Raw genomic sequence first — 13,102 nt, 5'->3', positions numbered from 1 at the left:
AAGTTGCAAAGCTACCTAAATAGGTCAATATATATATATATATATATATATATATATATATATATAAAGTATTGTATTGGGTACCTCTGTTAGACTCATGATGTTCAGTTGTATTCTCCCCTGGTCAAGATAACAGAAAATTGTCTATCAATTCAATGTTGTAATGGACTGGATGTGTTCAGGGTCCCCACTATCTCTTTTAAAGTTTCTTAAAGGTATTGTTTAGCTTTGTGAGCAGCCAATTTAAAAAATTCTCAAACCGAGATGAAACATGTGTACAAGTGCGTGTATTAGAACTAATAAACCCTGAAAACAACAATTATTGAGAATGAAAAGCTAAAACTACAAGGCAAACCGTGATTTTGTAAATAGGCGTCTTATAGACGCCTAAATAGTACACAGAAGTGTATAGGATGAAATTAAGATGGTGTTTCCGGTCACTTTATATTTCAATTTTTGAAGCACTTTATAATTATTTTCGAACGCATTTTTTTCTGGGCTTCATTTTTGTAACATATCACAGACACAGGTGACAAGTGTGACCTTCTAGCTCAGATTTTTTAAAAGTCAAACAAATCACCAATCACTTTAATCTGAATTCACGTTGTTTGGATTCCCGCTTGGTTCTAGAGCTCAGAAATCTAAATAGGCCTTTACTTATCAGGTCTCTAGTATATTGCCAGTCTGTTCAACCATGTAGGTCCATGGTTCAACTACGGAATTTAGGTAATATCTCACAAATTGCACAGAATATTGTACCCGGAGGTGGGGGGGGGGGGGGGGGGCTTATATTGAATTATAACATGATACATATGTCCCACACCTAAGTCGAAAATAGGGGGCTCTGGATCTAAATCAAGGTCTTAAAATGGGGGCCTCCGAAAAACGGCTCTTGGATCAACGTTTGCTAAAAATGCTATGCTCTGGAACTGACCTCATAAAAAACGGGGGTCTCGCTCATAATTCTTATTCCTCTGTTTCTTCATTCTCCTCATTCTTCTCTACCTTCTCCTTTTATCCTGTTTTTCCCCTTCTTTACACTCGTCACATCTGTTCCTCTTATTTCTCTTAATCAAGTTCACTCTTTCTATCTCCCCTCTATCCTCTCTTCATTTCAGTTGTAATATAAGGGTGTGAGCTTGATCTATTTCAATTTTCTTTTCTGCAATCACCAATGTATAATCGTTTTTTGTAAATTTGATTGTGATATGTCACACATTGTGTATCTGTAATTATTTTATTAGTCCTGTACTTCGTCCTAAAAACGAGTATTTTATTTTCATTGTTTGTAAATTCCCTTTGTTTTGTTTTGAATAAAGGTGATATTAAAAAAATGGTAGCGCATTGGAATGAGAATCACAAATTTGAGGGTCTCAAGGAACGGGAAAAAAAAAATTTGATGATGCATTGGAACGGAAATTTAGGGTTAAATGGGGGTTTCGACCGCGGCACAATTACCTTCCGTCTGGTTTTCGATCTGCAATGTTCTACCAGGGAAGTGTAATGTGTATGTCAACATTCGGAAACTACAGCAGAATGCTGCCCGTGTAGTCTTCATGTTTCTCTACTCATGTAATTACAATGTATCTCTGCATTGGTTACCCGTTGTACGTTCATCGCACATATCAAATTGAATTGCTCTTCCTTGTTTTTCGTTCATTGGCACTGCACCTCAATCCGGGGGGGGGGGGCACTCGTCCAAAAAAGTGGTATAGGGGTGTGCCCATAGGACGGGGGAGACGTGTCCCCGAAAAAATTTAGGTGGGGGGGACGGTCCCCCCTAAATTTTTTTTTGATAACCTTTTTTTTCTTTTTTTTTGCATGTCATTTTTTTCTGCGTCCCCCCCTAAATTCATAGTGGGCACATACCCACTATGCATTATATACTGAGTGCCCCCCGGACCTCATAGCTTGATAACTCGTTACAATCCCTCCCGTAACCTTAGGTCTGCTAGTTCATCCTTACTTGCTTTACCACAATCTCATACATGTCATAGGAGATCGATCATTTAATTTACTGGAACATTCCTATGGAATAAACTTCTGAAAGGTGGCCGCAGTTATTCTTGTCTCGATCGGGATAGAGCATTGCAGATTAAATGCCTTGCTCACGGGCATAGGTAAAATCAAAGAGCTTTCTCCTCAAGTGGTAAATGCTGTGTATTGATTGTCACGCATGACAAGCTCCATACAGCCGTCTCCAACGTCCACAGTATACAGTATACCATGTACATATAGGTCGATGGTAGTACCAGCTGGAAGTAGATATACAACACAACGCGACCGTGTACATTGTGCGAAAGGATGTCATTCTGGACATGGATCCTACTAGAACTAGACAGTAGGATCCATGTTCTTTACGATGCTGTAGTGTGTAGGCCCTACTATTTATCTGTCAAGTGCATCACCTAATTAATAATTCCATGTCTGTTACGATCTGGATTTGAGAATTATTTTGATTTTGATGAACCAAGGAGGTGCCTGGATAGACCTGAGAGTTTTCAGGATATTAAAGGGAGGTGAGTATTCGACAGCTAGAAGAAAAAACTCAAACAGGAGGGGGATCCGGGAGGGGGGATATTGGAACCTGGGAAAACAAAACGAATACGTATCGCAGTCAGGGAATGAATTAATCTCACTGACAATTCCGTGATATATGTTTTGACATAATCACAGCATGCAGCATGGAGACATACACTCTGTACTATTGCAGTCATTGCTTAAAGTCTGGTTAAAATAAATTCAACTGATTATCGGGAAAATCAATCAATCCTCTCTTTGCAGGTACACTGTAAAAACTGCGGTGTTAAAACTGACACCAATCGGTGTTAATAGAGGACCACACCCTGAGGTGTTAAAATTACAGTCTAGAGATTAAACATAACACCAAAGAGTGTAAATGTAACAACAAAAGGTGTTGAAATAGCACCTATATGTGTAAAACGAACACCACCGATTTAACACCAGTGTAAAATAACTGGTGTGGTCCTCTATGTACACCGGTTAACACCACAGTTTTTGCTGTGTTTGCTTAACGCTAGAAGGATGCCATCATTTATAACGTCAAAATAGTAACATACGATTGATCTCGGCATTCATTCAATGATCAGATGATTCCAAGAATGCAGGCCTATCGGGATAACATCAACATAAAATCATTTTTGTTTACATTATATTACATAAGCTTTACATTAGTATTTGGTGAAAATGCACTGTGAGCATGTCATGAACATGTATGCAATAAACTATGAGTGGATCAACTGGCGACTTACATGTAATATATTGGGCGCTGGAATGAAAACTAATGAGAACATTAGGCCTATACATGATACATGCATGTTCATTGTCATTTTCCTTTTAGTTTCCAGTAGGCCTGTACCTGAACCATTCGACCAAATCTACAGCCTATAATATTTAGGCACGATCAATAATTTATTTTCATTGCTCGCTTACGTACTCGCACTGAAAAAAAATCATTGTTAAAAGTCAAGGTTTACTCCGGTTACAGCGTTGATTAGAATCATAGAGAAAAATCAAACAAGCATAACGCTGAAAACTTCTTCAAAAATCGGATGTAAAATAAAAAAAGTCATGACATTTTACCATTTCGCTTATTTTTCACAAAACTGTTATGCCACAACTCAGTGATATGCAATTGAGAGAATCCATGATGTACCTCACTCACTGTTTATTTTTTATTTGAATAATATATAGTATTTTATTTTTACAAAATTGGACATTCTCAGGACCAATTTGACTGAACTATGAAATGAAAAAAAAACAATGTTAAAAGTGTAAAAAACCACATGTTCAGTCAGGAGTATAACACTTATATATATATATATATAAGTGAGGGGTAAAACTTTGTATCACATGCAGGATTCCCATATAAAAAAAATGCAAAAGAAATAGTGAGTGGGTGAAGTCATCAGTCCCATCATCTACAGACCAGAATGTGCATAACTACTGTTTTGTGAAATTAAGCGAAACTTAAAAATTGCATTACTTTCTTTCACTCTCGATTTTGATGAAACTATCAGTGTTATGCTTGTTGGATTTTATTCTTATTATTTGAATAAACTTTTTGTTGGGGTTGACGTGTCCTTTAAGTAGTGCAATGAGTATGTCGAGGGTCACCTTACTCACAACTTGTCTTCATACGTACGCCACAGTACTGATGAGATGTGAAGATGAGAATGCTGGTGGGTGCTGTATACATGGTATACATAACATACTGTGTATCATCGTGATTGAAATTCATGTTCACCATATGCTAACAGTGAGTGGATTAGAATAAACATAGCAAAATCATACAAGCAAAACGACACTTCAAATTCCATCAAAATCTAATATCAAAGATTTAGAAATAGAAAGTTCCGACGTTTGGAAATTTGAAAGGAGTTTTGTATTCATCTGGAGTTTGTAAATGACGATTCTACATGTTCACAGTGACATTAAATCGTGACATTTTTTTCATTTAAAAAAGACGGCAGAGTTTTATCTCAATAGTCACATTTCAATGAAATAGTGAGTTAGTGACGTCATGGGACCCTCGTCTTTGGAGGGCAAATGAGGCTCCTTGATTAAAAACCATTTTGTGTTGCTATATTTAAAGAAAAATAGTTCAGTTGATTTGATGTACTGAACATTTGCTATTAACAATCACTAGATTAATATTTGATTATTTCCCAAAGGCCCCCATTTCAAAGGGTTTATTTATTAATCCTATCCAATATTATGAAAAACAACGATAGTCGGATTATGTTTTCAACTGTCACAGTTATATTTCTATGTTTCTACATGTTATATTTGAAATGGACACGTTTAGTGTACATAAGAAAGTATGGAGATATCTATATGATACGTATTTTGTTGTTTTCACAGAAATAATGTGAACTATACAGTGTATCTTGGGGTTTCATTTGCCCCATTGGGCATGTTAAGTTCATTGGCTTCTAGTCAGAAAGCAGGGGAAATGGTGAATTTTACAACAATACTGGCATGTACCTTACACAAATAAAGTAAGATAAAAGTTAATACACATTACCGGGTGGGTACGATAGTCGCCTCTCTAAAGAGGCGATGCTACTTTCAAGGTCAAGACCAACCCAGAAAAAATGTCTATGTTTATAAAAAAATCCAACAAGCATAACGCTGAAAATGTCATGCAAATCGGATCACGGTATAATAAGAACATGAAGAAAGTTACGACATTCTGAAGTTTCGCTTATTTAATATATATATATATATGCATCACTCAGTGATGTGCAAGTTAAGACAGGCGATTATTTCCCTCATTCAATATTTATTTTCTTTTTATTGTTTGAAATATACAATATTTAAATTTTTATAAATTTTACAATAAGGACCAGCACAAAATGTTAAAACAATGGTAATTATGCATATCCAGGGAGGAATAAAACTTCTTCCCTAAGACATTGAGGAGAAAATTAGAATATTTCACATTTCATTTAATAGAATACAAAAGAAAGAGTGAGAGGATGATTCCACCAGTTGCCTGATTTGCAAACTGACCCGGATGTGCATATAACTGTTTTGTCATAACTTTCTTCATCCGATTTTAATGAAATTTTCAGTGTTGTGTTTGTTTGATTTTTTCTCTTTTTATTCAAACCAATTTTTTTTTTTTTTTTTGGGGGGGGTGGACTTGTCCTTTAAAAATTTTGATTTTGAGGTGCTGCTATCATGATGTTTGCGCCTTCTGGCCATGTTTTTTTTATTTTTTATTCTAAATTGTGCCTTTCATCTGTATAATGGCGAAAAGGAGGCTTTCACCGGCGGATAGAGTTCATGGTTTACCATACCATTTCAATGAAATATAGCATTGTATAGGTTGAACTGACACATATTTTTATGACCTATGGATTTTTTTCGATTTTGAAATACATGATTGTGTACCGGTTAGTGCAATTGTTTTCAATTGAAAGGGGGTACCATATTGTTTGTCATTCGCGCGTAAATTAAAAAAAAATCACTGGGTATACGCTTACCGTGGATAAAGGACCTTTTGTCGTTTGTGAACAATTCCTCTCCGTCAATAAGCCTTTAGCATTTTTTAGACAAGGCCATTTGTATCTTGTTTGTTCATGGTACAACGATATGTCTTATGTGGTATATAAGTAAAGACTACTCATTTTCTCTCATTATTTAGTGATGATCAGAAAAGTGTATCATTACAGTCAAAATATGAATTAAGAAAAAAAAATAAGAGAAAAAAGTACATCAGAAATCAAGAGTATTTATCTTACTTTAATGTGTGGCAAACAAAACACTGAAAATTTGATCAAAATTGGACAAGGAATAAAAAAGTTATGGCATTATAACGATTTCCATTATTCCGGTGAAACAGTTAATCTGTACACTGTAAAAAATATTGGGCAAAATTTTAACCAGCACGAGGGTAATTATGTATCCAACCAATTTGTGGCAGTATTTTACCCAATGCGGGAAACATATTGTCCAGTAAGGTTAAAAAATAAGCAGAAATTACTTTAGAATGAGCAAATTTTGATCACACTGGATAAATAATAATGCCCAAAAGAAGTGCCCAATGTTGGTTGGATACATAATTACCATCATGGAGCATTTTTACCCAATATTTTTAAGAGTGTAGGCATGTCTTCATGAATATTCATTGAGCAAAGCGATGATGTCATTCTTCCACTTGTTCTTTTATTGTATCTCATTATCTGAAATTTGGTTTATTCAAAATTTTTCCTGCAAGAACCAAAAATATTGTATTAAAAACTGATCAAGTGAATTAGATATTCATTGCTGCAACTTACTCTAGGATAAGGAGGACATATCATTCTTACATGTATGGAAAAAAAATGAAACGACTATGATTCATGTAATAACATAAGACGAAAGAAAGTGGAGATCATCATCAGCCCATCTAATAAATATCCATGACGACGTGCATATAACACTTTTCCACAATATATTGCTAAAATTCAAAATTCAATAACTTCGCTATTTGTTATCAGATTTTGATGAAATTTTCAGCATTTTGCTCTGTGAATTCTATTTATTTCGATATGATGTTTTGCCTCAAAAAAAGTCCAGTTTCGTAATAATAGTTTCTTTCCTTTTCTCTTTTTTTCTTGGTCGTGATTGTTTAAATTTTATTTTCTTTCTTTTATTTTTATTTACGCCGTAAAACTGGGCCGGGAAAATTGAAAATCACGCCAATTTTTCTTAGTGTAGGTCGTCTTTCCCCTCCTCTATCAAAGTAACCTTGCGTTAACCATCATGTGATTTGCAATAAGGACATAATCTTGAAAATTCACCGATTATATTCAAACAAAAATATTTTAGATTTTTGTTTCAATGATTGTAGAATGTGGTTTAGCTCATTAAAAATGGCAAGTTTATTCGTAAGATTATTAAAAAAATAAATGAAAAGAATATCCGAAATAGTATTAGTATGTCCATCTGAGCACATCTTTTCTTTCTATGTTTAAGACGTAGCCTTATGCAAAAGTATTTTGGGGCAGCACGCGTAAACTTAAAAAAAAACTCAAAAGCGAGGGAGCGAAGCTACTGAGCTTAACATTGAGACGTTTTTGCATTTTTGTTAGGTGAGATTGATGGATTTTGTGCATACTTTGGGTGGATTTTGTGATAATCTGCAGTAAGATAATGTGAGTTTTCAAAATGTCGGGGGGGGGGGGGGGGAGCAACTGCACCCTCCTGCGTACGGCCATGATCTTAAAACAAAGAAAAACTGACTCATCTATCCCACCATGGACCTAGTGGTAGGTCCATGATCCCACTCACATGATTCATGAAATTTAAGGCACGTAGGATTATTATTACAAGTTTTTTTCATTCATTATGCACTTGATAAAGGAAGCAGAACGGCGCTAATAAAGAAACCTGGCGCTCATCGGGTACAAAAAGATTGGTTTTTCAGGACAACTTATCTGATATGAAGAACAGGCACCTACGAGAAAGCAAATGAGCACTCGTTAACACATAACAGGTCCTTCTCAGGTGAAAGGGTCTTATGGGGGCACTTTTCTTGGGTAAAAATGGGAACTGATACGAGAAAGCGCACTTGCTAACGGCATAAAATGAGTCCGACTTCTTCTCAGGTGAAAGGAGCACAGAACGCATTCGTGAGGGATTTTTTGGAGGTATAATCTGACTCTAATACGAGATATGGCACTTGCTAACACACATAACGGGTCCTCCTTAGGTGAAAAGGGCACAGAACACGTCAGTGAGAGGCACTTGCGGGATGATTTTGAGAAAGGGTACTTGGTAACACCTAAAACGCGTCCTCTTCCGTTGAAAGGGGAAACAGTATACACGTTCGTGAGGGCAATTTTTCTTCCGTAAAAAGGCAATTTTCAGTGCTTCAAACAGTGTGTGTGTGTTTTTTGGGGGGGGTGCATTGTGCCCCCGCCCCCACCAGGATCGCCTTCCCTGATTGTGATGTGAATGCTTGAGACAGTTTTGATGACTAACGTGACATACATCGTGTCCCACAAAAGGGGTATGTTATTAAAATGACAACATTATATTATATCTTTACACCCGAGCACTTCAATCTTTTTTCTACAACTGGATTAAATTGTATGTCACATTGTCCAATAATCACAAAGATTATGAGAATCGTTTGTGAACAATACCTCTCCGTCAATAAGCCTTTAGCATTCTTTAGACAAGGCCATTTGTATCTTGTTTGTTCATGGTACAACGATATGTCTTATGTGGTATATAAGTACAGACTACTCATTTTCTCTCATTATTTAGTGATGATCAGAATAGTGTATCATTACAGTCAAAATATGAATTAAAGGAAAAAAATAAGAGAAAAAAGTACATCAAAAATCAAGAGTATTTATCTTACTTTAATGTGTGGCAAATAAAGTCAATCATGACTGATTGCCAAACAAAAATAATAATTAAGAAGAAACAATAGATAAAGAAATCACCAAGACTTTTTAGGACTGAAGATTAAAGGGATGCTGCAGGCATATCATTTGAACAAATGAAGAAAAAATAGACAAACAAAACACTGAAAATTTGATCAAAATTGGACAATGAATAAAAAAGTTATGGCATTATAACGATTTCCATTATTCCGGTGAAACAGTTCTGTAGGCATGTCTTCATGAATATTCATTGAGCAAAGCGATGATGTCATTCTTCCACTTGTTTTTTTATTGTATCTCATTATCTGAAATTTGGTTTATTCAAAATTTTTCCTTCAAGAACCAAAAATATTGTATAAAAAACTGATCAAGTGAATTAGATATTCATTGCTGCAACTTACTCTAGGATAAGGAGGACATATCATTCTTACATGAATGGAAAAAAAAATGAAACGACTATGATTCATGTAATAACATAAGACGAAAGAAAGTGGAGATCATCATCAGCCCATCTAATAAATATCCAATACGACGTGCATATAACACTTTTCCACAATATATTGCTAAACTTCAAAATTCAATAACTTCGCTATTTGTTATCAGATTTTGATGAAATTTTCAGCATTTTGCTCTGTGAATTCTATTTATTTAGATATGATGTTTTGCCTAAAAAAAGTCCAGTTTCGTGATAATAGTTTCTTTCTTTCCTTTTTTTCTTGGTCGTGATTGTTTAAATTTTATTTTCTTTCTTTTATTTTTATTTACGCCGTAAAACTGGGCCGGGAAAATTGAAAATTACGCCAATTTTTCTGAGCGTAGGTCGTCTTTCCCCTCCTCTATCAAAGTAACCTTGCGTTAACCATCATGTGATTTGCAATAAGGACATAATCTTGAAAATTCACCGATTATATTCAAACAAAAATATTTTAGATTTTTGTTTCAATAATTGTAGAATGTGGTTCAACTCATTAAAAATGGCAAGTTTATTCGTAAGATTATAAAAAAAATAAATGAAAAGAATATCCGAAATAGTATTAGTATGTCCATCTGAGCACATCTTTTCTTTCTATGTTTAAGACATAGCCTTATGCAAAAGTATTTTGGGGCAGCACGCGTAAACTTAAAAAAAAACTGAGCTTGACATTGAGACGTTCTTGCATTTTTATTAGGTGAGATTGATGGATTTTGTGCATACTTTGGGTGGATTTTGTGAAAATCTGCAGTAAAATAATGTGAGTTTTCAAAATGTCGGGGGGGGGGGGGGGGAGAGCAACTGCACCCTCCTGCGTACGGCCATGATCTTAAAACAAAGAAAAACTGACTCATCTATCCCACTCACATGATTCATGAAATTTAAGGCACGTAGGATTTTTTTTTACAAGTTTTTTCATTCATTATGCACTTGATAAAGGAAGCAGAACGGCGCTAATAAAGAAACCGGGCGCTCATCGGGTACAAAAAGATTGGTTTTTCAGGACAACTTATCTGATATGAAGAACAGGCACCTACGAGAAAACAAATGAGCACTCGTTAACACATAACAGGTCCTTCTCAGGTGAAAGGGGCACAGAACACGTTTATGGGGGCACTTTTCTTGGGTAAAAATGGGAACTGATGCAAGCACTTGCTAACGGCATAAAATGAGTCCGACTTCTTCTCAGGTGAAAGGAGCACAGAACACTTTCGTGAGGGATTTTTTTGGAGGTATAATCTGACTCTAATACGAGATATGGCACTTGCTAACACACATAACGGGTCCTTCTTAGGTGAAAAGGGCACAGAATACGTCAGTGAGAGGCACTTGGGGAATGATTTTGAGAACGGGTACTTGGTAACACCTTAAACGCGTCCTCTTCCGTTGAAAGGGGAAACAGTACACGTTCGTGAGGGCCATTTTTCTTCCGTAAAGGGCAATTTTCAGTGCTTCAAACAATGTGTGTGTGTTGGGGGGGTGCACTGTGCCCCCGCCCCACCAGGATCGCCTTCCCTGATTGTGATGTAAATACTTGAGACAGTTTTGATGACTAACGTGACATACATCGTGTCCCACAAAAGGGGTATGATATTAAAATGACAACATATTATATCTTTACACCCGAGAACTTCAATCTTTTTTCTACAACTGGATTAAATTGTATGTCACATTGTCCAATAATCACAAAGATTATTAGCATACTACAATCTGACCATTACTTATCAGGAAACCTCTCCATCCAAGTTTTCAACCTCGTAGCCAGGATGTGATTTTGGAGGGGGTGGTAAGTTCACGCGAAGCGCGCTACCTAGGGGGAGTTTCCCCTCTCCCTTGCGGAGCGCGAAGTTTTTGATATAAATCAAAAGAAGATGTCTCTTGCGTCTCTATTACCCTTATCAAATGGAATTAAAATGACTCATACCTCGGTCACATTTGCTCTAAGGCGGCCGTACGAAAACAGTCGAAAACAGCCGTTTTAACATTTTTTTTGTTACCAGCTACATGTAGGTTGTTTGAATAAAAAAATAAAACGGCATATTTCGACTCGCCCTACGCCCGCCGTAGAGCAAATGTGACAGAGGTATTACTGTGATTAAAAAATCTTGTTTTCAAAAGAAATTACGAGTGCCCCCAAAATGAGAAAAAGATTGAGGAATTTGAAATAATTTCTCTAAACGCTAAAACGTGTGATAAGAATTGAGAACAGAAGTGGTATAAAATGTCTACCTTGGTCACATCAGATTTGTTTGCAAAAACTTTAGCCAAATTAAATTCTTTAACTCGCAAAACAGAGTAAAAGACGGGAAAGCCTTTATGCAGCTAGGAGGAAATATTCCTTCCCGCGAATGACGTTAAAGCTCTGAATATTCGAAATTTCTCTGAAACCTTAACCTGCTCTAATTTTTATATTTAGATCATATAACTCTATTACGAAAAAGAAGCTCAAATTATGAAAGGTTTGATGCTAGAAGAGAACTTTTCCATTCCTATGCACACGAATCACGGAAACCTCTGATTTATTTTGTAAGCAAAGAATTGTGTAATTTCGCTCATATTAAAGGTCAAGTCCACCTTAGAAAAATGTTGATTTGAATCAATAGAGAAAAATCAGACAAGCACATTGCTGAAAATTTCATCAAAATCGGATGTAAAATAAGAAAGTTATGACATTTCAAAGTTCCGCTTATTTTTAACAAAATAGTTATATGAACGAGCCAGTTATACATCCAAATGAGAGATTCGATGACGTCACTCACTCACAATTTCTTTTGTTTTTTTATTGTTTGAATTATACAATATTTCAATTTCTACGAATTTGATGATTAGGACCTACTTGCCTGAAGCACAAAATGTTAAAATAATGGAATTCCACGTGTTCAGGGAGGAATGAAACTTCATTTCACATAAAAATGACGAGAAAATCAAAATGTTTCATATTTCATGTAATAAGGTACAAAAGAAATAGTGAGTGAGTGATGCCATCAGTTCCCTCATTTGCATACCGACCGAGATGTGCATATAACTATTTTGTGAAATGAAGCGAAACTTTAAAATGTCATAACTTTCTTAGTTTACATCCGATTTTGATGAAATTTTCAGTGTTATGCTTGTTGAATTTTTCTCTTTTTATTCAAATCAACTTTTTTCTATGGTGGACTTGTCCTTTAAGCGCTTATGATTAAGAAATTTCAGTGACATTCAAAATTTCAAATGAAAAGTGCAAAACAAACCAGGAGGTGGATATGCAGCAATATAGAATAAACCTAAGTTTTATTGTAAATACTTTTTCATTTTGCACGAGAATGCCTCACCCTTTGAGCAGATACTTTGTCAAAATACTTTCTGAAAAGCGAAAGAAATAGCATTTGGGACTCGGAGAGAGACGGTAGTGTTTCATATTTTCATATTCTTTCTGGCAAGAATATACGAGTCCTATGGCCGGAGAGGGGAAAACGTGTGGGAAACAAAAGGGAAAGGCATTTTAGATATTTTTTCCCGCGTGGAGCGCGGAAGCAAAATTTTGCATGAAGAGAGAAAAGAACGCCTCGTATAGGGTTTTTATTCTTTTGACAAAAAAGAAAGAAAGGAAAAACCAAAGCTGTACCCTGCTTCCCCTTTCTCTCTCCGCTTTTCCTTCCTACGCGCCTGCAAGTTTTGTATTAAAGTAGTAGTAAAGTCGGGTTTAGCTAACAAAATTTGTTATCTTTTCAAGTGGTGTGAATTG

General features: G+C 35.7%; 1 protein-coding gene across 3 annotated transcripts in view; it reads left to right on the top strand.

Moving 5' to 3' along the window:
- LOC121411158 (monocarboxylate transporter 9-like) overlaps window positions 1-13,102 on the top strand; it is a 42,812-nt gene that overhangs the window by 10,964 nt on the left and 18,746 nt on the right. Inside the window, exon 1 of one of the 3 annotated variants that reach the window (XM_041603703.1) lies at window positions 2,095-2,519. The exons of the other annotated variants lie outside the window; for them this stretch is intronic. The gene's annotated coding sequence lies outside the window, so the exon portion shown is untranslated. Of the gene's footprint in view, window positions 1-2,094; window positions 2,520-13,102 lie in introns of those variants that run through there. 3 annotated transcript variants of the gene reach the window in all.

Source organism: Lytechinus variegatus, chromosome 3, assembly GCF_018143015.1.
Source record: "Lytechinus variegatus isolate NC3 chromosome 3, Lvar_3.0, whole genome shotgun sequence".
In the NCBI taxonomy this organism is placed as follows: domain Eukaryota; kingdom Metazoa; phylum Echinodermata; class Echinoidea; order Temnopleuroida; family Toxopneustidae; genus Lytechinus; species Lytechinus variegatus.
This window is presented reverse-complemented; position numbering and strand designations above follow the sequence as displayed.